At 46.0% G+C, this 26,113-nt stretch overlaps 1 protein-coding gene across 2 annotated transcripts in view; it reads right to left on the bottom strand.

The window, feature by feature from the left end:
• casz1 (castor zinc finger 1) overlaps window positions 1-26,113 on the bottom strand; it is a 149,103-nt gene that overhangs the window by 77,047 nt on the left and 45,943 nt on the right. For both annotated transcript variants that reach the window (XM_077018491.1, XM_077018490.1), the window contains one exon: window positions 1,520-1,570. The gene's annotated coding sequence lies outside the window, so the exon portion shown is untranslated. The remainder of the gene's footprint in view (window positions 1-1,519; window positions 1,571-26,113) is intronic.

The following is a 26,113-nucleotide window of genomic DNA, read 5'->3' as shown; positions in this document are numbered from 1 at the left end:
ATGATTTACAATGATGACATACTTAGAAACAGAAAATAAGCTCTTTTACAGGATTTAATTGATGGTTTAGGATGTGTCTATGTAATTACTAAAGAAGTGAAACAGTTATCAATTCTAAAATCTGACCAAGATGTCTTCGCTCTACATCTGACCCTACTGGTCTCTCTTTTCTTTTTCTTTTCCTGAGCAGTTAAGAACGAGGGAGCTGTCTGCTTTTTTTTTTTTTTGTTGTTGTTTTAAAAACAGCCCGACCAATTCTTCACAGCCAGCGCAATTAAAAGCTTCCAACTCCCCACAGAAGCCCTCAACCAATGAAAACAAATTTGGCAGTTTAATTTTCTTCCCACTGTTTGAGAGGGAATCCATTCTGGGAGTCTCCCACTCCACTGCCGCCTGTCCCCGGGAAGCTTTGTGGAAAAGGAGAAAGGCACGCAGGCCCCATGTTGGAGCCAGTTGGGCTTTCTGATTAGCTGAATTAAATATATCAAAACCCAATTAAGCTAACTATACTCTAGCCATTCAGGTTGCTGCGAGGGGAGAATTGGGTCAGCTTGCACAAACTGCCTAGCTTGGCACGCTCTCCTCTCCGAAGGCAAACAGGGACCGCTAACACTTTGTGTTTATTAGGCCAAGAAACCATCACTTCAGCCAGCCGGAGCCCAAACGCTGGACTGGGCCTTAAAGATGCCCAGTGAGTAACAAAACCCCAGGGCAACGTTTGAATAAGTCACAAGCCACACACACGGCCCTGACTGACACCAACCGTAGTCCGCGCCTTTCATTTGCCCCGCACACGCCCGGCCGTGGAGTGGCAGAGGGCACGTGGATATTGTTCAGACGTGCTTCGGGCCATGGAGGATGCCAGGGCTCGGGGCTGCCCGATGCTGGCAGAACAAAAGACTGGCACTCGAGCCCTAGGAGTTGGCAGCGAGACCCTATGAGTTATGACACGGTCGCCCCGCCCTGGCACCCCCCCCCCCTGCCATGAGATGGCATGTGGCATCACTTCTCACAGCTCTGCTCTCTCCTGACCAGTGTGCCAGCAGCATGCTCTCACCGTCCACCGTCATCTGATCCACTTCAGTGTGTAACTCAAACTGAAATCATCTGGGTCTTGGATCTCATTCAACAAACAAGATATTTCAATACTTAAGGTATGGGCTGTGCTGTTGTTGTTGTTGTTGTTGTTGTTGTTTCACAGGCATTACCAGGCCTACACAGAGGGACACGGTGCGGTGCACTACGCCTGGGCAAACACAGCTCACTCTGAGCCCACATGGAGCGGATTGTGGAGCGTTCTAGCACCACCCCGCAAGTTAATCAGGCAGAAAAGGAGAAAAAAAAATGTTGTGAAACTAATAAGTAATTTGTCAATTTTTACAGCTCTTGCTGCATCGATCTGTGCATGATGAGCGAGGACACTTGATTTTCCTGTGGGGGGATGTGAGAGGTAAAGAGGTGGACAGGATAGGAGGGGTGAGGGGGGGCGATCATTAGTCAGAAGTCCCGTGTGTCCTACCTTGTTCTCTGTGTGACGGGGCAAGTTACTCTTTTCACGGGCTTACTTCATCTGCGAAACACAGAAAGAGGAGCGGGAACAGAAAGACATGTTAGTTACAAGGCAAACATCTATTCATAGGTGACCACATAAAACACGCTATTAACCCCACATATGGGCCCACGTACAGCGGGCGGAGGCGAAATAGCACTGAAGCTGCAACCATTTGAGTGTCCCTCGGCAAAGGAGCCATAAAGCAGCCATGCGAGTCAGAGTGGGGGGGGGGGGGGGGTGTGCGGGACTCTCCGGCAACCTCTACCGCAAGTCCTCCAGCCCCCAGTCCACCCCCAGCCCCATCAACGGGGACCAGCGGTGGCAGGCGACACGTTGCCCCCCCCACCAGAACCTCTGAGAGCAGGTGCATCGTCCGCCTAACCAGTTTTCCAAAATATTTCACTGCAGCTTGCCGATGATAATTTACTTAGAATCAGTAATCCTAAAATCTGATTGAGGGGAGGATTTTATTAGCTGGTATGACCTTGGGCGGCGTGCATTAGCTAAGGCCAGTGCGACAGTCATATTACACCAAGCAGTAAAGCCAAGTCAACTGTGACCACTTTCTTCTGATTCCTCCGTAAGCAAACATCCATGCCAGGACGTCTGGTGATATATATACACACTTGGAAAAAGCAGGGCCCAACTGAGCATGCTCTGGAGAGAGGAACGACCCAGGATCTGGCCATGTGAGCCCATGCCATTGGAGCTGTGAATTTTCCTGTTTCACGTGTATTTGTATTCAGACAGGCACAGTCTTATCTCCTCCACATATCACTTCTGCATTTGGCCTAAGGCGCATAGTTCTTTTTGTTTGTTTGTTTAAAATACATTATCTGGTGATGTGTTTACATGTCTTTTAAAAAATCAGCTAATCTTTCAAGATCCTCTCCAACTGACTTCAGGAATGTGTCCTATAAGCGCACTACTGTAGCTTTCTTACATGCTGTTGTTTTTCCAGTATGTAGAAATGCCTTCTATATTGAACAGCCTTGCCATCTGTCCATGTCTGAGCTCAGAGAGGCATTATTCTGACCCCCTGTCTCTCTCTCTCCCTCTCTCCCTCCCTCTCTCTCCCTCCCTCTCTCTCCCTCCCTTTCTCTCCCTCCCTTTCTCTCTCACCCATTACATGCACTTGAGTGACTGTGACAGCTCACAAAGTTTCCTAACCTTGAGAGCACAAGCAATTGAAAAAAAAAAAGGCAATAATAATTCGAACCTGCTCTTCCTACTTATTTTATATCTCCCCTCAGCAACCTAACTTCTACTCAGCAACAGTGCAGTTATTAATTCATGAGGCACTAATTAGTTCTTTGTTTAATTTTGTGTTAAACAGACTGACCGGAATGATAACGAGTCGCGCAGTAACGCTTTGGTCCCAAGCTGCCCCTGTTTGCTACAACAGGGGAGCATCGTGAGACTAGCAGGATGAACCCAATTCCCTTCTAAGTTGCACTTCATTAAGTCAAAATGTGACAAGGAGCTTAGAGGAAGAACTGGCAGATCAGATCACACATAACAATGCAGGCCCAGTAAGTTTGGGGGGGGAGCAGAGCATTCCGGCATGCGCTGCTAATCTTCTATTTTTAAGCCTTAGAGGCTGTCTTCCATTTTGCCTTAATTGTTTTTTGTTAGGGGCTGCAGTGTCCTCTCTCTAAATTGCAGCTACTCTCGAGTCCCCTGATCAAACCCCTGCACGGCATCTCCGCGCCGGCGTAAACAACCGACCTGCCCTTTCACGTGACGCTGTGCGGGCAGAATGTGCTGGCAAATAGGTGAATTTAATAATACGCTTGGCACAGAGACACCCGGCACGGAGAGGCTGGCCACGGAGACGCTCGCCACGGAGACGCTCGGTGTGGCAGCGCACACACGCGAATGCACACATTCAACTCGATGGTGACAAAGACATCTTGAGAGTGAAAATAGACAAAGTAGAAATGTTGCTTTTTGTGTCTTTCTAACTGGAGAAACCTGCTAGGTTGGCAGTAGAGGTGACAAACAAAAGCCTATCAAAAATAGAGAGGAATGCGAGAGCGTTTGAAACCACCTCATATCTCTCATACTTCCCCAAACTAACAAGAACATGCACATAATTGGGAGGCTAACGAAATGCATATCTGAGATTTATGGTCATCAGTTAGGAGCTTTTGCCAAGTTTTCAGTCATGAGAAAGTGTGGCATTTCTCATTCTCACAAATATTTCAAGTGCATAGCAGACACACCTATAATGCGTTTGCTCAGGTTTCATTTTGATAGAGTTTCACTGAAAGCTGAAATCCCATATATGTATAGTATAACCAGTAGGCATTGTTTTGCGACTATTGGGCATTTGTAAAATTAAAATGTCTTCATATCAGAAAAAGCTTTGCTCAAGTTAAGCAATGCCTTAAGGCTCGATGAGATATTTACCCTCTCGAGGATCTCCCCATCGGTTACAGATATGATAAAAAAAGGTCTGTAATTACACTGTATAATAGGAAAGATTGGCATTTTCAAAATCATTTTCATGTGGATGGAAATGACATTGCTCTGACTATTCTGTATTCACTGGTGCAGATAAATAAACAAGGCATGGAGAGAGAGAGAGAGAGAGAGAGAGAGAGAGAGAGAGAGAGAGGGAGGGAGGGAGGAAAAAACACAAGAACAGAGAGCGCAGAGTACAATGGCAAGCAGGTCAGTAATTAGAAAGTCTGTTTGCACAGTAATAATTTTAATATATTCATCAGGAAACAGGGCATGCCTTGCATGATAAAACACCATCAAGGAAGATATCCCAGCACTCTCTTAACCTTTACTCAGAGACTGGCAGAAGATTGTGGAGGATCTGAAAGACAAACCAGCTCACCAATTATTGACACATATAGCTGGACTCTCTTTGGCAAGGAAATTACGCCGTGGACCGCCGACATGAAAAACTGACATTTCTAGGCTACCTTTTGCTTCCTGCCAGGGAAGCTTTATTGGTTAAGTAACTCAATCAAGAGCGCACTGTACCTTTTAACGAAGCCGGAGGGGCGGAGCGGAACCGCTACTCGGAAGGGAAGGGGAGAAACGAACGAGTCTTTTCATCACTAAAAAACACAATAATCTGTCATTTCCATGGTGCGCAGTACCAAATGATGCCATTAACCTTCTTTGATATTGTGGGTAGTGGTGATGCGACGGAAATTATTGCAAATTGTTTAACGGAGACCCGACACGCAAGAAACCTTGACCTTATTAATCCAGTCCCAAAACGTGAGCGCGGGTGTAGTAAAAGCACCCACACCCGTTCTTGCGCATCTTGATATACACAACTGAGATGAATTCAGCTGGGAACTACACCTGAATGAACTACGAGGAGCAGCAAAGGGTCTGAGAATGCAGATATATTGGCAAACATCTCCACCCAATTCCGAAAGAAATTTCCAAATTAAAATTCAACATAGATGAACTATAGTTCCTAAAACAGAAGCATATGCATTCAAACATGGATACGCAATATATTTTGGGACGACAACCGTCTTGCTGGATATATATTGTAAAGTCTCTCGTTTCCACGACATCACTGATTTTATTTTTTTTCTTTTCCGAAACAAAATTAGAAACTGCGTTTCCGCAGTCTTGGCAAAGAGCAGAAACCATCAATAATGACATGATTCTGATGACCCAGGACAGGAGATGTGGAGGTACATGGCCTTTCCCTCTCAGGCCTTTGGTCTTTTTAAACACTGCGTGTCCCCCTCTGGGCCTCCATTCAAGCACTATGGCACAATGAAAAATCGAACATTTACTTAATAGCGCTTCTTAGGTGGGGCCTGGCGGAGACAGCTAGGCCTCCTTTTTTGCTGTCACTTCTGGTCTCCATTCTCCGCTGTCTGCTGGAGAGGCCGGTCCCGGGATCAGGGCAGCTACCTCCGTGCCCCCCGTGCTACCCTCCCGCCCTAAATTTTTGTCGTCCGTCCCTTTGAAACGGCGCACTCACGTGGGGCCGAAGAATGGGGGGCGACTCACAACAAGCACCAGCTCCATGGAAACCACCATTTTCCCCCCAAAATATTCCTTTTGGCCTCTTTGAGGACCTGTCACTAATGCAAAGCAAGCATCACACGACCCTGGGCCCGGGCGTGACAAAACCTCTTTTCTGCCTTATACTTGATTGATTAAAAAACTTTTGAGCAAAACCATGTTACAAGACAAAAAAAAAGTGACACATGGAATAAAGGACTGTGGGTGAGGCCAGATCACACCGTTTCCCTGGTAATAAGGGGGGAGGGGGGGGGGGGCAGAGTGAGCATGAAAATTGACTACAATAGCGATTAAGATGATTAGAGAAAGGGGAAAAAATTCGGGTAGGACTCCTTAGGACATACCACAGCACCAGTCTGGAAATCCTATAAAATCCAAACTTTACTCATGATTATAGGTGGTAAAGCACCAGTTTCCGAGATCTAAAGGAAATACTGAATAGGCTAATAACCTTTGATTGCATGGCTGTGGTGTATTTTTAGGACCCTTCTCAGAAAAGACCATTATTTCACTCAGTTATTGAACTTCCTGTTAACCAGATGGGTCTTGACAGGCATGTTTGATTAGCTTTGTTACCATAACCACCCAGCCTTCTTATGATGCATGATCTCTGGCTAACAGCTCCTGGTGCCTGTGTGTATGTAATCTCCACTAATCCCCAGTCTAGTATCCTGTATGATTATTAATGCTTTTTGCATTATGTTTCCTCTGCGCGGCTGTGCAAACCACTCGTGTTACTCATGTATGAAAAGTGATCAATATGCTACATAGTGCAAATTTCAGCCGTCTTGTTGACCTAAGTGACAGGCCATTTAAAACAGTGGAGCAGAGCGGACAAAGCTACGTCAGATCTGCACCCAAGACAGCCGCTCATCACTTATTCATCTCCAAAAAAACAGGTCAATACAAACAGTTCATCGTCAGGCGTGGCCTTCGGCCGGCCGGCCACCGCATCGTGCGGGTCAACGGGAGATCCAACGAGACCCGGACGAGATCGCCCAGCAAGAAGGCGCAAGAGCTTCGGGGACGACGACAAACAGGAAGACACCCGACGGCCAAAACGCTTACTGATCTACGGACTGGTGTTTTGAGCGCACGCAGGATATGATGCAGACGGAGTGGACAGTGGGATTCTGCTCCGCTTTACGCCCCGTTTCCTGTGCTGGGAAGGACATATTTACTGTGAGTGCAGGCGTGGTCTCTCTCAGACAACACACACCTCGGCAGAACTGCATCAGTATTCTGGAGCTGGCCAATCCGAGCTGAAATGGGCCTAAGCAAATCCCTACGGCGGAGGTGTCAGACGCAAAATGACGAAAATCTGCTCCTTGACAGGGAGTCATTTATATTTTAGCTTCGTTCCATTATCTTAACGAATCCATCATCAGCCAATGCAATATTAACAGCAGAAAATCAACTCATTAGATCCAGGGGGATTTAATCAAGATTGCAATCATGTATGCGGTTCCTGGAGAGTTTGATTTTTTTTCTTTTTAGTCCTTTCCACATAATTGGCGCATCTCAGATCTTAATAAATTATTCTCTCTCTCAGATTGATGCCTTTTTCCCTGCCTCTCACGCCAGGCTCAGTCTGCCTCTGACTATAATATTTACCATAAACATTATTATGTCATGGGCACACAGTTTAAAATGGCCTTTAGCTAACTCAGAGAGGTAATTGGCTTTTCTATTTCTCTCTCGTTTTCTCGTTAATTGCTCAGTGATATTGCCAAATGTCTTCCAAAAGACTGTGTGGAGGTGTTTTGGTGGAGACATGCCACACCACCTTTTAAAACCTTTGCTGCTGCCTTTCTCAACTAACTTGTATTTATTTATGCATGAATTTTGATAAGTTATTAAATATTTCTGAAAAGGCAAAAGTCAACTTAATAGTGGTTAAAGCAGTTACATTTATGGTTCAGAGTTATATTTCTTTGATAAAACATTATAACATATTAAAATTACTTTCAAACATGGAGATAGCTTCAGTATAGCTGGTTTGGTTCAGCAGCTGGCCACACTGTCATGCCAAACCCGTCAGAAATGGGACAAACATCTGAGCGTTTGTTCCTACACGAGACACGAGGGCACAGGGGGGGGGGTTGGGGGGTGTGATGGGGGGGGGGGGGGGGGGGGGGGGATGTGTGATGGGGGGGGGGGGGGGGTGTTGGGGGTGGGGGTGGGGGGCATCAAAACCAGCAGTATATGAATGATGTCAGCTGAATGATGTCAGCTGATACTTGTATAATCCAGCACACTTACAAATGCTCAGCATACAGCAGCAGAGCTTGGCTTCTTATGTATCACTACAGAAGAAGTGGCATGAAGACGCTTTAGTCCACTGTGGAGATTTCGGCAAGGTCAGTCTATCCTCCACTTCAACAACACTGGCATGGGTTAGCTTGCAAATATTGGTCATTTAGCAGGAAAGCAAGACAGAGAAACAGTTGAACTCTCGGACAAGATGAACACCGTCGCTTCAAGTGACCAAAACCACTTTTTTAAGGTGTGACACTGAGCAGCTCACTTCCCAGCAACTTCGTTTTCGAACACCCTGACGATTCCTATGACAAACGCTGCAAACAGCAGGCACAATGCAGACGCAGGTTAAACAGAGCCCGCTGACATGCCCGGGCCTGGCTGGTTGCCACGGCTACACAAAGGCAACAGACAAAATGTATGCCGTTAACAAAAAGTCAGAGAAGACCAAAACGCAACCAGGTTCTGTTGTGTGTGTGTGTGTGTGTGTGTGTGTGTGTGTGTGTGTGTGTGTGTGTGTGTGTGTTTGAGTGTGTGTGTGTGTGTGTGTTTGTGTGTGCGTGCGTGTATGTGCAGTGTGCATGCATCTCTCTCTCTCTCCCTCCCTCTCTCTCCCTCTCTCTCTCCCCCTCCCTCCTCTCCCTCTCTCTCGTCTGTCTGTCTCTCTCTCTCTCTCTCTCTCTTTCTCTACCTCCCTCCCTCCCACTATAGTGCTGTCCCTGCCGTTTGGATTAACTTGCAACACGTCCGGCAAGATCCAAAAGTGTAAAAAAACCATCTAAGAACCATCTAATCTGCCTATGGAACAAAGCCTTTTTGAACAAGGTCCACCCTGACCTTGTCACTGCCAGTTAAACTTCCTGTCTATTTAGCGTTGTAAAGCCCTGGTCAGGCCTGTCTCGTCCCCTCCCTGCCCACGTCCCTGGGTCTGGCCGCCTGTGGAGAGCAGCATCAAAAGCTCGCTTAATCCCCGTGTCGCTCCGACATGGGCCGGCCCTAAATCCGCCTCCTCAGTAAACCAATCTCAGTGTTTTTTATCTTGATTTATTAGATTATCAACCCTTGCCTGGCTTGGCCTGACTCGCTGCAACACATACTAATCCTAATCGGAATGGACAAGCATTAGGCCCGTTGAAGGGGAGGGCTCGTCGTGAGGGCCGACGCTCGCATGTCCACTCTACGCCTGCGTGGGCAGGATCGGCTCTTCTGGCCCCTCCCCCTCTTAATTAGCTACAAAATTCTAAACATGAAATTAATAAACGTTAATTGCTTACAAAAGTGTAATCTAAAGCGACTTACATTTTCTAAATCTATTAAGAGGATATTTTTACCACATCTATTCAAAAGGTCCAGGAAACAACGCTTATTTGAAAAATAATACAGAGCAGCATTATTAATATGCATACATCTCATTAATTATTCAATTAATTAATCACTGGTGCCACTGTTCATTTATCAGGCCTTACATATTTAAATAAATTTGCAAAATTGCAGCATCCAATAAGGAGAGTTTGTCTAATAAGTAATCAGGTTTAAATGCCTCATCCCTGTTGGCCTTGGTTAAAAATAAGTTCTAAATCTAAGCCACTTCTCCTGGCTGTTTATCCGTTAGGATCTAAATATAGCTTTAAACACAGGACGGAGGAGAGAGAGGAACAAACACCTGTTTCTCTGCAGTCCCACGTACTGGCGCTGGCATAGTTTTATCCTTCAAGGAGGAAATCTGTGTTTCTACAGCATCGTACTACAACTCCACATCGGACAAAATGTTGTAGCAGCTGACGTGAGATGACTGCGATGACTCCGTCTGGCACACGAGCACTCTGCGTGGACAGGTCGTTAGCCGTTAGCAGTCGGGGGTGCCACTGACGGCCACTTTCGGGGCCGTGCGTGCTGGGCCAACATCGCGACGTCTTCATGTGGGATTGGCGAGCACGTGGTGAAGAAAGAGCGGAGGTAGGCGTGGCAGAGCGGGGCTACGTCGCCTGTTCGTAAACACACCGAGCTAGAGGGCGGCACTTTTTAAAGCCGTCAACCAGTTGATTTAAAAGTCTCCGGAGACAACATGAGTTTATGTGTGACACAAAGAGGGGAGTGTAAGTGTGTGTGTGTGTGCGTGTGCATGTGCGTGTGTGTGTGTGTGCGCGTGCAGCAGGGACACATGTAGCTGTGTGCCAGTCAGGCGGAGGTGTGAAGGACCATGGCAGCAGTGACTGCCCCCTATACGCTCTGCTGTGACCCTGAAACAGGACAGGGGCACCACTTATCACTCTGCCTGCACCATCTTTAACGGGCTCGAAAAGAAAGCGAGAGAGTTTATCCTGGTGAGCACCTGCACGGTCTATATGGCTCACACATATAGTCTCACCACCGGAGCCAATCAACTGGTGCTGGAGAGAAACTGAAGTTTACCCCCTGTTCACTAGAATGATGTCATTAGATAAACATTCAAACATACTTAAATAAATTAATAAACAGCAGAGGAGTAATTACAGCATAGTGCTGGTTTTCCAAACTCTTGCTGTACTGCAAAGTGGCACAAAGTAGCTGGTAGCCCACTGCAGTAGCCCACTGCACGGCCAAAAGGGGGGGGGGGGGGGGTTTCTCCTTCACTTACCACCACTGCATGTGCATGGCAAAGTCTATTTATGCCTAAAGCAAGACCTTATCAGCTTTGCGAGCAAATCCATATCCGTCCGGCCTGCTCTCTTTCAGCCCGGGCTTCTTTTATGTAAGTGGGAGATATTTCACCCGCCTATCGCTTCACCTTATACGTGCTGGTATACGCAGGAATAGGTGCCCATGTAGGGTCACTGCTTCTCCTTTACAGGGGCCTCTGAATCAACACTGGTCTGTGCAGGGTCGTTTGTCTCTGCAGAACCATACTCTCTCTCTCTCTCTCTCTCTCTCTCTCTCTCTCTCTCTCTCTCTCTCTCTCTCTCTCTCTCTCTCTCTCTCTCTCTCTCTCTCTCTCCCTCTCTCCCTCTCTCCCTCTCTCTCTTTTTCTGGTAAATATGGAACGCTCTTCAGATTGGAATGCAGCCGTGTGCTATATGTTTCAAAACAGCCGATAGCATAAAGGGCTGATTCCAGCTTTTCAGCAACACTTTGAAATTCAGCTCCCGAGTGCCGTGGCCCGGGCGTTTTGCATTATATGGCTGTGTGTTTGGCAAAGATGAGAAATCGTCCCATGGAAGCTGACAAGGAAAGTTTGTACAATGTTTTAAATGCAAAAATGCAAAAACAATCTAAGAGAGAACATTAGATCATGTCTGAAAGAAAGGTGCTTAGACATGGAGCTCATTCTTTGTGTGAAGTCTCATTCAAAGATCTGAGTATCCAAGCCCACGGACCCTGTGAAAATCTGAATGTCATGGCAAAAGACTGAATTAGCTCTTGACAGAATTATACAATAAGAACCTCATCACCTGCAGTGAGGAGGGGGGGCAGCAGCTGTTTAAGCGTGTAAAAGGTAGGAGGATGTGAAGTGGAGTCAATGGAGACTAAAGAGCGATGACAGAAAGGGTGGCCAGGGACCGCAGTTCAGGACTCCTGGAAACCACATCAAACACTCCATGGAGAGCAGCCAAAACGAACACACACCAACTGTTGCAGGTCTAGAGACGGGAGTGAACGGTGAGTGGGGGGTGAGCGGTACGGGGGGTGAGCTGTATTGGGGTGAGCTGTATTGGGGTGAGCAGTATGGGGGGTGAGCGGTATTGGGGGTGAGCAGTACGGGGGGGGTGAGCGGTACGGGGGGTGGGGGTGGAAAGAATGAGAGATAGCAGAAAAGAAAAAGAGGGAAAGCGAACAAGCAAAAGCTAAAATGACAGCAGAGGAGAAAGAGAGGCAGTCAGTACTCAGTACTCAAACCCAAAGTGCCCATGTCACACTGCTCCGGTTAACCCACCACTGACATCAATCCAGCACCAGCAGAGACGGCAGCAGAAGCATCAACACAGGCAGCAGACGGAAGCAGACAGCAGCAGACGGCAGCAGACGGCAGCAGACGGCAGCGCCACCACGCGCTCCACAGCCTATCAGGGGCCAGCCACTTGTTCTGGCGAGCACCTGACTAATACCCGCTGTGTCACTCCTATATTTGTACCCTACTAATCTGCTCTCCCAGTTCCAATCTTTTCCACTTTCTTGCAAATTTATCACTACACTGAAAGGCCGGTGCCAGACCCTAAGTGCCTCGCCCTTTTAAATTAAACAGTGGCATTTCTGATAAAGCCACTAAATTCCTTATCTCCACGCTCTGAAGAGGCCTTAAAGGCAGAGTGTCACTTTTCCTAAAGAGGAGGTCATTGCCAGCAACGCCTCCTCTCTCCCCGTGCTCCCTTTTCAAGGAGAAAAATCGAGACAAAAATAGAACAAAATTTGAGCGAGACCCATTCTGAAGCGGACAGCCATCTCTCTGTGGCGGTGCGCTCCCCGAGCCATTTGTGTGCCGATGTAAACTGAACGTAAACACAAACCACTGAACAAAACAAAGTATTTTTAAATAGATCAAGTTGAAGTAAAATATTAGTTCGGGAAATTCCACAAGAATACACCCAATATTGGAAAACCTTCAAACAGCAGTCCAGAATCAGAGGAAAAAGTATTCAGATCAGATAACATTTTTAGTTGGATAAATTAATATCTGAGAGATGTTAAAACAACAGCAACAACAACAAAAGAACAATAAGGCACAATTAAAGCATGCGATTCGTGTGGAACAAATGTGTACAATTCACAACTGAGAATTGAATCAGTTTTTTTTTAGCATAGTATCATAGCCACGGTTTTGACTCCTTCCCCAACTGATAAGAGGTAGTTCTAACACTAAATCACTGTAGGGGTGCTCGTGTGCGCAGTCTGCCTGGTGTCCACGCTTGGTTAGCACACTGTGCAGAGGGTTACAGGGCAGTGCTGCTCGGACCTGAACTGGGGTCACTCTGTTCCTACCGCACACCCACAGTAACACTGGCTTGTCAATAAATTTCTCATTCATTTCCTTTCTGGTCGAGTTGCATTACCTAATAAGGGACCGCCAGCATTCTGGGTTATTTTGAGTGTGTGATAATGTGCTCTCTCTGTCTATCTCTCTCTGTCTCTCTCCCTCCGTCTCCCTCCGTCTCTGTCTCTCCCGGCCTCCCTCTGTCTGCGAGCCTGCTATGAATGCCACATATTTGCCAGCTACATGACAAGAAGTCAGAACCGGGCAGCTCCTGAACTCGTGTGTCGTGTGTAATAAAGGACCCTGCCAGCACTCACACAGGCTCACCAACAACAGCCAACAGATTAACTTGTAGAAAAAATGACATGCAGAAACTACATGCTGTAAAATACTAATCCTTATACTTAATGCTCCATTTTCACCATGAACTGTGTTGTTTGGCCTGTGTTTACCCAGGGAGGATTTTAACGCCCTTTCTTTAGTTTCTAATCTCATTTTGATATGATGTGACTTCCTGCTCCTGGCCATTCTATTGTTACTCCTCCTTTTTAAGGAATAAGGTCGAAACTAACTGTTCCTTTTTAGAAGGTCAAAAAACATATCACGACAGAGAAAGAACTGTGGATCAAAGGTAAGCCAGTATTGTACAGGAGAAGACCCCACCCCCAACTCCACCCCACCCAGACAGGGGTAAAGAAACTATCAAAGCCCTCACAGATAAATCACGGAACTCACAAAGAGGAAAAAAAATATCATCACGGTTTCAGGCATTGTGTCGATACCCAGTGTCTGTTCAAGTCCGCATCTCTGGTGTTTATTTATCAGTGGCACTGCCTATGCTGAAGGACTCCATGATGACTGAGATAAGACACCAGAGCATTTCCAGGGCCACAGGAGCGAGAGCTCCTGTGCACGTCTCAGAGCAAGCAGTTTGCTTAATGCTTGACCTCTAACCTCTCGGGGGTAATAAAGCCTCCGTGTTTCCCGCCCGCGCACAGCCGCTCAGCATGATCAAATACCCAGGTGAATCTGAGGCGGGCTTACTTTCTATTACACACACACACACACACACACACACACACACACACACACACACACACACACACACACACACACGCACGCACATACGCAGGAGGCATTACAGCGTAAACGATGATGGCGGCCAAACTGAAATAATGCAAGCAGTGTTGAATAGCTGAAGGGTGTTGCTGAAGACAATAAACTTCAAAGTCTGGGCTCAGAACGAACATCTGAATTCTCTATCAACCCCCCCCCCCCCCCCCCCCCCCAAAGATTCCTGTTTTTCTCCTATCGGACGGAATGTGAGCGAACGCGGAGCGGGCCCGTCCCTGACCCTTCCTGAAGAAAAAAAAAACGCTGTTTTCCTTTCCTTTTTTCCTTGGGATTTTCGTGGAGGAAGCAGACACCCTGCAGATCCAGACTGCCCTCCGGTTAAGCTTTCCGGCTTCTTTCGTTTTTCCCCTCATTTCTCACAGCAGCTCCGGGCAGCGACTCCCACCTTTAACGCAGCCCTCGCGCACCAAAGCGATGCCATATGACAATGCAAACAACAACTGCGAAATGAGCTCATCCGGCAGAAGAAGCGAGCCGAATATATCTGAATAAAACCTCTCTCATCCAGCTGTCACGCTTAAATCACTCACAGCCGCTGCAACAAGTGGTTGCAAGCCAGCGACGGCCCGGGTGCTTCAGCTGAGAGCATGTTGGCCTTAAACAGTCACATGCATTAAGATCTTTGGAACAGGCATTTCTAATGCAGACTCTGCCTGCTTTAGCCCAGCGCTTTTGCCGTTAGCCTCTTCCTGTTAGGGCCATGGGTTGTACACATTCCATGGGGAGAGCAAGGCCACTGAACAAGAGACAGGGGGAGAGAGAGAGAGAGAGAGAGAGAGAGAGAGAGAGAGAGAGAGGGAGAACGCGTAAAGAAGTTCTGTACGTAAGAAATTCTCTGGGATCTGAGAGATGGGAGCAGAGCCGTACAGCAGTCCCGACCCGAAGCCCAGAACCATGTTCGCCCTGTGCTGGCTCCCCAACCCTGTCGTGACACCGACGGAGAGACAGAAAAGCCGTGCGTGCTGCACAAAAGCCGAGCCCTTTTGGGCCTTTCCATCTAACGTGAAGCAACACGTGCTCCTCCAGCTTCAGATCCAGCATCTGCCAGAACCATTACTTTTACAGCATTGGCAGGCTGACTGCAGTTTCTATGAAGCATTCTTTAACACTTCCCCTCGGAAAAGCATGGGGCTCGAACACAGAGTGCAGCCCCGGCCCGGCACGGAGGGGAGCATAAATTATCGCTGTTATTTAACGGGTGCTGCCAGGGACCAGGCCGATTTGAGCCCAGCTGCTAAAATTAGTGGCATTTAGTTATTTTGCTAATTGATCGAGTTTGGCTTAAGTGCTTGTTAGGCAGTAACAAACTGAATATTCAATTTTTTTATATGAGAATATTTAAATAAAAGGCTCAGAAAGATGAAAAAAAAATCCAGTATCAAATTGTTATGCCACAGCCTGAGATGATGTAAATCAAATAACCTTTGAAGAGCAAGCTTTCTTTTAAATCTCTAAAAACTGCTACCCTTCAAAACAGAATCAATAACCATTTTTTAAAAATACTTTGATAGTGAAGCCTATTCAGAAATCAAATTGTTCTGAAACACCACGAGTGAATAAAACAGTCTCACTCACAAACAACAAGCCACAGTAACTGAGATTTACAATCCTCCTTTCGTGCTCCTGAGAAATGGCCAAGCTGAAGTGAGCTAACCCTGGTCCCATCCTCCTCCTGCCCGGGAGAGGAGCAGACCCCCTCCGACCTCAGTCAGCTGGGCTCGGCCGGCCCGCTCAGGAAGCCCCTACGCCAGCCCACAGCCAGAGGCGGAACAGGAGCAGCGGGGAGAGCAGTGGTCAGACTCACCCGGCTATAAATCCCCCGGCGGGCTGGCAGACAGACACGGGCTGCTCTCTGAAAGGCCTCCAATCAGGCGGTGGATAAATTGTGTTTTGTGCAGGCTGCATTGTCTCTGTGTCTGTGTTCTGCTAATCTAATGTGTTCAACATTGGTCTTGGTCACCTTGACTTTGGTTGCCATAGCGCTCCACACAAACATATCTCCACCCAGAAATACACCAAATAAGGCCGGGGGCAGAAAGAAAAAAAAAATCTCATAACCAAAAGGGTGAAAAGGCAGTGTGCGAAATGACAGTAAATATGGAGTTTACGCTACAATACACGGGCTGTGTCTTCAACAGCACGTTAGAGGCAAGAATGTGCCCGGCTTCGGCAGACTAATTACGATAGGATAATAAACACATTAAACCTCAATCTTTGCAAGCAAATGTTTATGCATTCGCAATTATCATTCATTTTTAATCAACAAAAGATAAATTCGAGGCATTTGTGACTGAGGCCCTTTTAGCTCTATCAGGGGCAATTTTGTTTGTTCTCAATATGACCTTTAAACACTCTGCAGAAACGCAGAGGGATCTGTGCACCCGTACGCGATGGCCCTGTCTGCGGGCCGACCCCAGCAGATGTGAGTTCTGAGGAGTTCAAAAAGAATTCTGCATGGGGGCAAGCCTATTTACATAATCCTTCAGATATATTCCCCTGCAACCTAATCAAATTATTCACAAGTCTAGCCCCTAACCATGTAGACCTCGCAATACACAGCCCTCCCATTAACGTCCCCCCTCTGCCTTAATCATATTGAACCAAACCAATGTCAATTTTCCCTTTCGAACGAGAGGCTGCCACTGCAAACAAAGGCCGGCTCTGTCTGACACACGACGACTCCAGCAACACACGACACGTTCCTCTCCCTCCAGCAGCGTTGAGCTTGCCATCTCAAATTAGTCCTCGCTTATGTTTGCTTTTCATCTGACGGACACATTTGTAAGGGGAACATTAACTCACGTTGGACCGTGGTTCAGTTGGGGGAGAAAAAATAAAACAACTGCCGAACAAATAGATTGTGTGGCATTCCATTATAAAGCTATAAATTCCTCATAATTCTGTGATTCCAAACAGCATTCTTTACTGTATGCAAGGGTCTGACTACGTATAAGACGCGTTCCCTGACACAGCCTACAGTAGTTAAATGGTCACATAACAGAAACGAGGCAGAAATGATCAACACACCCCTTCAACAGATGACTGACCTGATACATTTTCTTATTCACCTCTCCAGACATTAAGAAGGCAGACTGGTGCTTGTGCAAACATTACCCACAATGCACACTTAATCACTCGAGGACAATTTCTAAGCACTCAATCCAAACTGCGTGCGAGGACCATCTCCTTTAGCGCTCGACACGGGTTCGACCGACAATGCCCTGTTCCCGATGAAACCTGCTAGGTGCCATCTGTATTTAACTCCGCACCATGACCACAGCCTGTGCCGAGAGGGTTAACGTGTCAGGCTCCATCAACATAAAGTCTGCATCCAGTGTGCGGTCAATTTTCAATGACTTCTTTTCCCACGTCGAAATAAACTATTTTATGTCTCCAAATATGCAGATCATTTTGCTTAATGAAAGATGCTTGACGTCTCCGATCCAATTAATATGCAAATGCGAGTGAGGATTTATTTGTGACATTCTGTGTGGGTGAGAGAAAACAAAAAGACCTCTTAACAGCAACACTAATTGCTGTGACTGATTGTCACATATCATCATTCACGCCGAATCTCCTAAATACCACATTTCAGATAAAATTCTGTCGCACACTTTGTGTGGATTTATTTACAAAGGGGTAATATATATCAAAGAGTCTGATGCAGTACACAGAGTTTTCTTCGCATGACAAGACTTTAGACAGAAGCACACCTCTCTCTCTGTGTGTCTCTCTCTCTCTCTTTCTCTGGTAGCACTTGAACAGAACACCTTACGTTCAGAATGAAATGAAATGAACATTTGTAGATGTGCTTTGTCTGTGAGAAGAGCGGTGTTCATCATTGTTTCACTAGCTGTACAGAGGGCCTCTTGAGCATTGTTCTACCATCAGAGACATACTTCACTCCACCATTTTGTTTGGTTTTAATGCTCCACACTTTTCTGGTCACTGACCTCTGGCCATTCCTTCTCTGAGCAAGACACGTGCTTCAGTCAAGCATGCATTTAATCCTGAAAAAAAAAAAATCAAAGCCCTAATGCAACTCCTGTGCTAAGGACCTTTAATGGACAGCCTGCTATGAGCAGCACATTACATCGCCCCAGGTCTTTAATGCCTAAGACCGTATATGATGGCCTGCATCGGAAACAGTGTGGTCGACTTAAGAACTTAAGACACGGCATCCTCGTAAAAACAGCTGAATAAAACAGACACTAAGCATTTAAAGTGACAGAACCCGTACAACCATCGGGATCCACCTGGAACCGGAACGTGCTGCAAGCCCCGTTGGTTCTCCGAGCCAGGCCTGACGGGGTTAACTCCAAGCCCACGGCAAAGGATGGGATGATAATGTTATTGATACAGCGCTGAACACCTGAAGCAGCCACACAGGGGTGAGCACACCGAGTCACGGAGGAAGCAGTAGCTAGATGATCTCGGCATGATGAATTAGGGGGGGGTTTCATTTTGCTTTATTTATTTATTCTTCTTTGTCAGAGTGAGACATGCCGGCAAAACTAACAAGCAAATAATTGAAAGATTGAAAATAATGATCCTTAAAGGATGCTTTAACAAGCCTTCTGTATTTACCAAGCGCTCACAAGTACTGTTGAAAGCTGCGGTAAAAACTGCGGAGGGATCTGCTGGAGAAGGTGACACTGGGTGTTGCTCCTGGCACAACACTAGGAGAAACCACGCAGGAGTAAGTTCAACCCAAATATCATGTAATAAAAACCTGATGAGGATGGCCTGAATTAGGTAGATAGACCTCTCTCACTCTCAGTCTGTTATGTCCTGTCCGGTCAGAGTGTTTGGGTTCTACATGTTGCCTGCGGATGAGGGCGCTCAGGCGGTCTCGCCTGTTGGGAGTCACTCGATTCCTCTCCTCTGCGCGACCCACCAGGCTTCACTGCAGCCTGCTTAGCAGTCGGCCCCTTCCGCAGATGGTAAACAGATCTCCCATGAATTGTGGCTTTAGAGGCTTTGCGCGTCTCCAAACAAGGTGCTCCTGATAACACCGTTCCGTCCCTCTGACAAGACAAAAATCAGCCACTTGGCTGCAAACATGTGATTTGAGAGCTGTCACTCATCTTGACTGACAGCTCTAATCCCCCACAGGAGCAAATAGGAGAAGACAAACCCTGCCCCAGTGTACAATGTTTGTTTTAAATCCTATTAAATGGATAATATTTACCTCCACCATTTTGACTGTCTTGTAGGGAGCAGAGAGGTATACTTTACTTTGCTTTTCAGGCTCACAAACAACATCAAAATTAATTTTTCCCAGAATATAAATGAGCATAAGTACTACAAAAGTATAAAAAAAAATTAATAGGTGGCAATAGCACGTCAATTAAAAGGACCCAACCAAGAACTGATGGATTGTTGCTTCCAATGACAATAACCAGCACATGAGGTATGCTTACCTCATAGTCAATGGCATCAAACAATGACATCTAACTCGAGGGACACTTCTAAAAAGAGTTGTAAACCTCTGTAATACAAGTTGCTTGGAAGAATTTTCTAAATTAAACAAGATAATCCTACAGTGCCAATATATGGGGAATTTTTCTGTGGTCTTTAAATGTGTTAGTTGTCTCAGGACAAGCTATGCAACTGTATTTTATACCTTAACAAGTGCTATGGTGTAGAAACCAGCACCCACAACCACAAGGGTTGTTTCTTTTCTAAAATTCAGAGTATTCCAGAACTTTCTGATGTTTTCCAGCTGATTTGTAGAACCTTGCTCCAAGCCCTCTTGCCCCTCTCAGTCAGGCAGAGCACTGTCACATATAAATTAACCAGCGAGCTAAAAAGCCTTGCTGTCCTGCAGGAAAACGCAAGTCATCAAGCATTAAGCACATATTAATTTTCAATGGACCAGCAATAATGGGAATGTTTTATGAACAGGAAAGCGCCACGGTCTCGTCCGACGTCTGACGTGGGGCAGTCGTGGGCCGTTCACCCCGAGCCTGAACGTTCAGCCTGCCTTGCGCTACGCCTCCTTCTGTCCCGCGGGTATCTCGGGGCATAAAAATGGGATAAAAGCTTGTAGTGAGGAGGTGCTCGGGAAGGCAGCGAGCCCCTGCTTCACCGGCTTGTAGTGGTGGAGCACAAGTCCCTGCAAGCTGCCTCTGTCTACAACCTCCTTCACCCCAGCCTACAACCCCCCCCCCCCCCCCCCACCCCATCCATCCGTCTATATATGTGCATTTGTGCGGCTGGAGGTGTGGCCGTCGAGCAGCCGTGCCGAGTGATTGGCCGACAGGTAGCGGTGGGCGTGACCGCCCCACCACTGCACAGCCTGCACGGTTACCTGCAGCATTCCTGCGTGAGGTGTCAGTTCTCCATCTGACAGCCTTTATTACTGCACATATAAAAGTGCTTTGCATGCAACGAGAGCAAAAGGCGCCGGGCGCCCTCAGACTCTCCTCCCGACCACACGCAGGCGTATACGAGATCATATCAACCAGCAGATCCTCCGACACCCATTCTCCATCCACTAACAGGGGGAAAAAAAGTGAAAAATCTCTTACTAAATCTCTCAGACTCTGGAAGGTGCGCTTGCAGTGGGGCTTACAGCCGGCCTTTATTCTGCCTCGTACGAGGGGCGCAAACGGCTTTGGTCTTTGCAGGTGGACCCAAAGGACAGGCGCGGCGGTACAGGGCCACAAGCCCATCGCCTGGCTCCTCGTCCGTCCCGCCACTTCCCAAGGCCTGCGGCTTGATTAAATGCATAATCCACTACTCCCCATCCCCGATGATTTAGTGTGCCTCTAAATCAGCTTGCGCACACATAAAAACCTCAAATAAAAATCACCAAGAAAAACCATCGCACTCTAACTGTTCTATTAAAATGATACCGGGCTTGGTCTTTCTTCTCCGCAATACCGTTTATTCCACATGAATGCGTATCTTCTTATTTTTTTTTTTTCCTAGGTGTGCATATAAAATATTTAAAGTTTAAAATGTCAACGCTGAAACATCAAATGCAGGGCTCTCTCATTAATCACCCGGGATAGAAGCTCCCTTTTAAGGTTATAACCCTTTGAAAGAGCAAAAATTACATTTTTGACCTTGAAGATGAGACAAACTCATAAACGTAAAATAATTCACAGTTTAAAGGAGAGAGTTATCTGTTGGCTCAAACTGCTGTGCAGTGAGTCGCCACAGACACCAAACAACTTTTTTCATTTCCGTATTTACAGAGAAGCTGTTCAGATTCATTTGAAATCACATCAAGAAAAAAAAAAGAAACAAAAACTGAGTGAAAACATCAAAAGAAGCAACGTGCTAACTTTCAAATCCACAGGGCACAGCTATCTGCTCGCCCAGGAATGTTGGCTTTTTTCAGGGAGTTTTATTAAATGGTGCATGACATTTTCATTACTCAAGGAAATTAAATTCACTAATTTTCTTACAAGCCGGGTACGTTCGCTATTTTAGGGAGGTGCACAGAACAGAACAATACTTCCAACACCTACACAGAGAAAGGGATTGTGGATCCACCTTTTGAAAGGGGAAAATGTTATTTAAAAGCACAAAAGCAATTTACTCCTTAATGAAACAAGTCTTGGTTTTGATCTTGTGCTAAACTGGCATTTGGGTGTGCATTAATCAGAAGAATACAGTTTTGTGGAAAAGCTGCCCTGTTTCTTATTATATTAGATGTTTCTAAAAAGCAATCAAATACAGTAGAAGAACATTTTCATCACTACATATATGAATGAAATACAAACCAATTTTATTTTCACCAGAGCCTGGACATCTTTTTGAAGCTGAATATAAGACTATGGGACAATAACAGTAGTTAAGTTACAAGCTACTACACATACGAAGGGCATCCACACAGCCTGCTTACCCCTTTAACCAACACAAGAAACTGAACGGCTCCGAACGCAGCCGCACAGACCGACAGGCTGAACCCGATACCTCACGCACCAGCGCTTATCTACAAAAACATACAAATGACTTAATGTGGTGTAAATCATACTAACTTGCCCTTTAATTTGATCCACATGTCATAAAAGAACAACCCAGAATACAAACACTGCGGCAAAACTCGGAAGTCATTTCCGAGTTGGCAGCAGAATAGCTGGGTTTTTTTTTTTTTTTTTTTTTTTTTTTTTGGGGGGGGGGGGGCGCTGTAGAGAACGCAACCCCAGATGAGAAAGGCTGAGTGAGGCCAGTGGAAGTGACAGAGTCAGGCCTAACCTGGCTCTCCTCTTCTGGAGATGAAAAGGCAGATTACTCCCGTTCCCTCCAGAGCTGGGCGGGGGGGAGGGGGGGGGGGGGGGGTGGCAACCACATGTCTGACAACATCATTGGAAAAAAGAGAGAGTGCAGGGCCCTGTGGGTCCTACAGCAGCCTACATGGTACGCAGAGGAAATTCAGGCTAAAAAGGAGGGGACACCCAGGCCTCCACAATCATATCAGAGAATACATTAAAAGAGAAGAGAGAAAACAGGCCCGTGTCTTCTGAACTGCGCTGTTGCCGTATCAACAGCATAAGAGGCGTGGTGTGATAAGCAAAACAGAAGGTCTGGCATAATGTATGAAGTGATGAATGGATAGAATGTCCTACCAGTGAAAATGGACAGAGAACTAATTATATTACGAATAATTAACTATTCACCAACCACATAAGACACTATGACAAGCCAGAATTCATAATATCCTTTTCAAATGTACATAAAGCCAAAAGATAAAGATACTGAGGACATTGTCAAGAATATTGGTACCGGTTAAGTAAAATGTTTTTGCACAAAAATTTTATCAATTGTGCTCCTTATTCTTTAAAGGAGTCTCAGATAATACTTTCAGAGACTTTTCTATGATGTTGTATGAGAAACGGTTACTTAGCCAGCAGGTCTCACTGAGGTCCTGATAACCACTGGGTCACCACTGAAACACTATGCCTCTGACCAGCTCTGTGTTAAAGGTGGGCAATCAAGCAGACAGATCAGGGTTTGTTACCCACTCTGGCCTTAATGGGTGTAAAGCAGCACAGTGCCAGAGTCATACTGATACCGGCCTTTATCTGTGCTACAACCTCTGCTCGGAAATGGGGTTATACTCAGCTCTGCCTGGGGTTTACCAGCTTCAGACAAGGGAGGAGCAAGTGCCCCCCCCCCCCCCCCAACACACACACACACACACACACACACACACACACACACACACACACACACACACACACACAAGTAGTTCCCATAATACTACGTGCAACAGCAATTTGTACTTGACGTTATGAACCCCACATTCAGTAAGCTGACAGTAAATCAGAAATCATCCTGTCTGGTTCACTAGCAATGCTCCAAATAAAATTGATTAAATAGACGCAGTCTGTCATGTGGGAAAAACCATAATGTCACCAATCAAACATAAATGTTAAACAATAAGAACAATGTTCTCAACGAGTCTTTTAAGGGTAATGAAGATGGCGGAGACATTTTCAGAAACTGTGAAGGAAATCGGAAAGAACGTTTAAAATTTCACCTCCCTATTCAGCAAAGAGAAGCTGACAATGTCACAGCAAAAGCTGCACAGAAATGTATGTGTTGGGAGAAAAAGAGCGTAATTGGTGTGGTATGTCTCTTCATTCAGAGGGCTGTTATGATTAAACTTAGACACACATTTCAATTTCGTCGTCATATCAAGAAGAAGAAGAGACGAGACAAGATCAAGAAATCCTAATTATAATTACAAAATTACATAGGGTACAAGCAGGGTGCCTGGTTTAATGGTAATAATTACAGACACAAAGTACTAATAGGAAATATAGCATTCTGAGAGCACTGGCTTAAGACTCCCATGACCGTGTGTGTGTGTGTGTGTGCGTGCGTGCGTCGGGGGTGTCCAGATTCCACTTAAGCATGGAACACTCTGATTAATAGGGTTCAGTCTTGCACTGCTGGCCCTTTAAAAGAGCTACTCCGAATGGGAAGAAAATACCCATCATACACCCAAAGAAGCACACGTGCCCTTTTCCTGTCTCTCTTTATTACCCTGCCATGATCCTCTTAAGGAGACCTCTTCTCCAGTGCAATACCATATGGTTTCAGTTAAGCCCAATTTCTTTTTTTCCCCCTTCATTTAAAGCGTGCGTTCACTTGGCCAGGAGCGTTACGTAGACCTTCTGCGTGCACATGTCTGCTCCTTTTTTGGCCTTGGCTTCTTGAAGGGCTCCACCACACCCCCCCCCCCCCCCCCCCTGCTTAAATTAATTTACTGCCACAACAGAAGCGTATTTGGGGGGGGTTAACAGCGTTGTAAGTAATTTTAGGATAATTTCCTCCAGATTTGGATATTAACCTTTCAAATGGACCTCAGAGGCCAACTGAACAGGAGTCAAAGCTGATGTAAACACAAGCCATTCAAAAGGGATTTTCTACTTCTAGCCTGTCAGGACAAATGTGACAGGTCAGGCTTATAAGGAGTTCGTGAGACATACACACAGCTTGTTCATGAGACATACACACAGCTTGTTCATGAGACATACACACATGAACTAGTTTGCGATACATATACACAGTCTGTTCATGAGACATATACACAGCCTATTAATGAGACATACACACAGCTAGTTCATGAGATAAATACACAGCTTGTTCATGAGACATACACACATCTAGTTCGCGAGACATACACACAGCCTGTTCATGAGACATATACACCGCCTGTTAATGAGACATACACACAGCCCCTTCAAACACATACACACAGCCCTATGAGACAAACACATATTAGACATAAACACGACCCCGTGGTGAGAAATACACGCAGCCGATTGGTGAGACATAAACACACAGCTCCTTTGAGAGACCTACACACATCCCCATCATGAGAAATACACACATTCCCTTTGTGAGACAAATACACCGCCGGGTTATGAGACGTACACTCAGTCCCAGCACAGCAAGGCTGAAAAATTGGATTTTTGTCTAACCCTAACCCAGCAAACACGATGGTAGAAATAGGAAGCCATCAAGGAGAGCATTTGACATCCCCAGCTCAGAAGATACCCAGAGCCTATAATCTTCACTGAGGACAGAATCGTTTGAAGTGTCAGGTGACTCTCCCAAGCCTCACCTGAGATTTCAGTTCCTGTCTGTGCTACTCCGCTCTCAGCTTTGCCACGCCCCCGAGCCCCTCCCGAGCCCCTCCCGAGCCCCTCCCGAGCCCCTCCCGAGCCCCTCCCGAGCCCACATGGATACTAATTGCATGTTTGTCTTGGCTTCCCTGAAGAGCCACACAAAAACATCAACATCACAAATTGCTCCATTCTGCCTGTGATGCTCGTGTATGAATGGATGTGCCATGTCCATCATCAATGACACACTACAGAGGGCAGTTTTAAACACAGAGAGGTGGGCTGAGGTGGAGAAGCACACCCTCAGACACAGGCATGTTGAAGACATGTGGCTTACCTACTGCTATCTGCTAACGTTCAACTTCAGTTTCACTCCCCCATGGTTTGAGACTTATTTTTATGGCTTCCTCAGGCACTTCTAGGTCTTAATCAATTAATCAATAGCACATCATCTGGGTTCAAGGTAAAAATGTTACAGTTTAACTAAATTTAAAAAAGGACTGAGTGTAGTGTTGCAAGCTCCTTGATGGCTTATAATATAATCCTAGTAAATATTAAAATATGAAAGAAAAAAGTTGAATAGCAATATTTAATGCAATAAACTTGAATTAAAATGTGTATCACAAATTCAAAATCACATCTGAATCGCTTTAATTTCACTTTTTTAACAAAATGTTTTACTATCTGTAGGATGAAAAAACCTGTAAATGACAGCCTACGAAGAGGCAACTCAGTCTGTGTCAGGAACACAAACTCACCGCAGACATAACAAACGATGCGGCTAACCCTTACGACTCTCTACAAAGTCACCGTGCACACCGCAGTCTCCAGCTCATCCCTTTGGTCCTAATCTGTGAAAACACAAGTTAACTCCACATCACAGCATATGGCGTGGAGCAGGCAATCTTCACGGCAACCCAACCCCCCCAAAAAAACGCCTTGCTTAAGTCATTTGTGGATTAAGCACTGGGCATCATGGGAAATGAGAGACAGGTGGATTTTTAACAGAGTGAACCCTCCATGGTCATGTAATATTTGGAAACTCTGTTGTGGTTTAGTACCCTCTATTGGGTGAATTAATATCCCTTATCCTCTGCTAACATCACTCGTAAGCACACTGCC

The sequence above is a fragment of the Brachyhypopomus gauderio genome, chromosome 10 (assembly GCF_052324685.1).
Source record: "Brachyhypopomus gauderio isolate BG-103 chromosome 10, BGAUD_0.2, whole genome shotgun sequence".
NCBI lineage: Eukaryota > Metazoa > Chordata > Actinopteri > Gymnotiformes > Hypopomidae > Brachyhypopomus > Brachyhypopomus gauderio.
The sequence above is the reverse complement of the archived record's forward strand: the minus strand, read 5'-3'. Positions and strand labels throughout refer to the sequence as shown.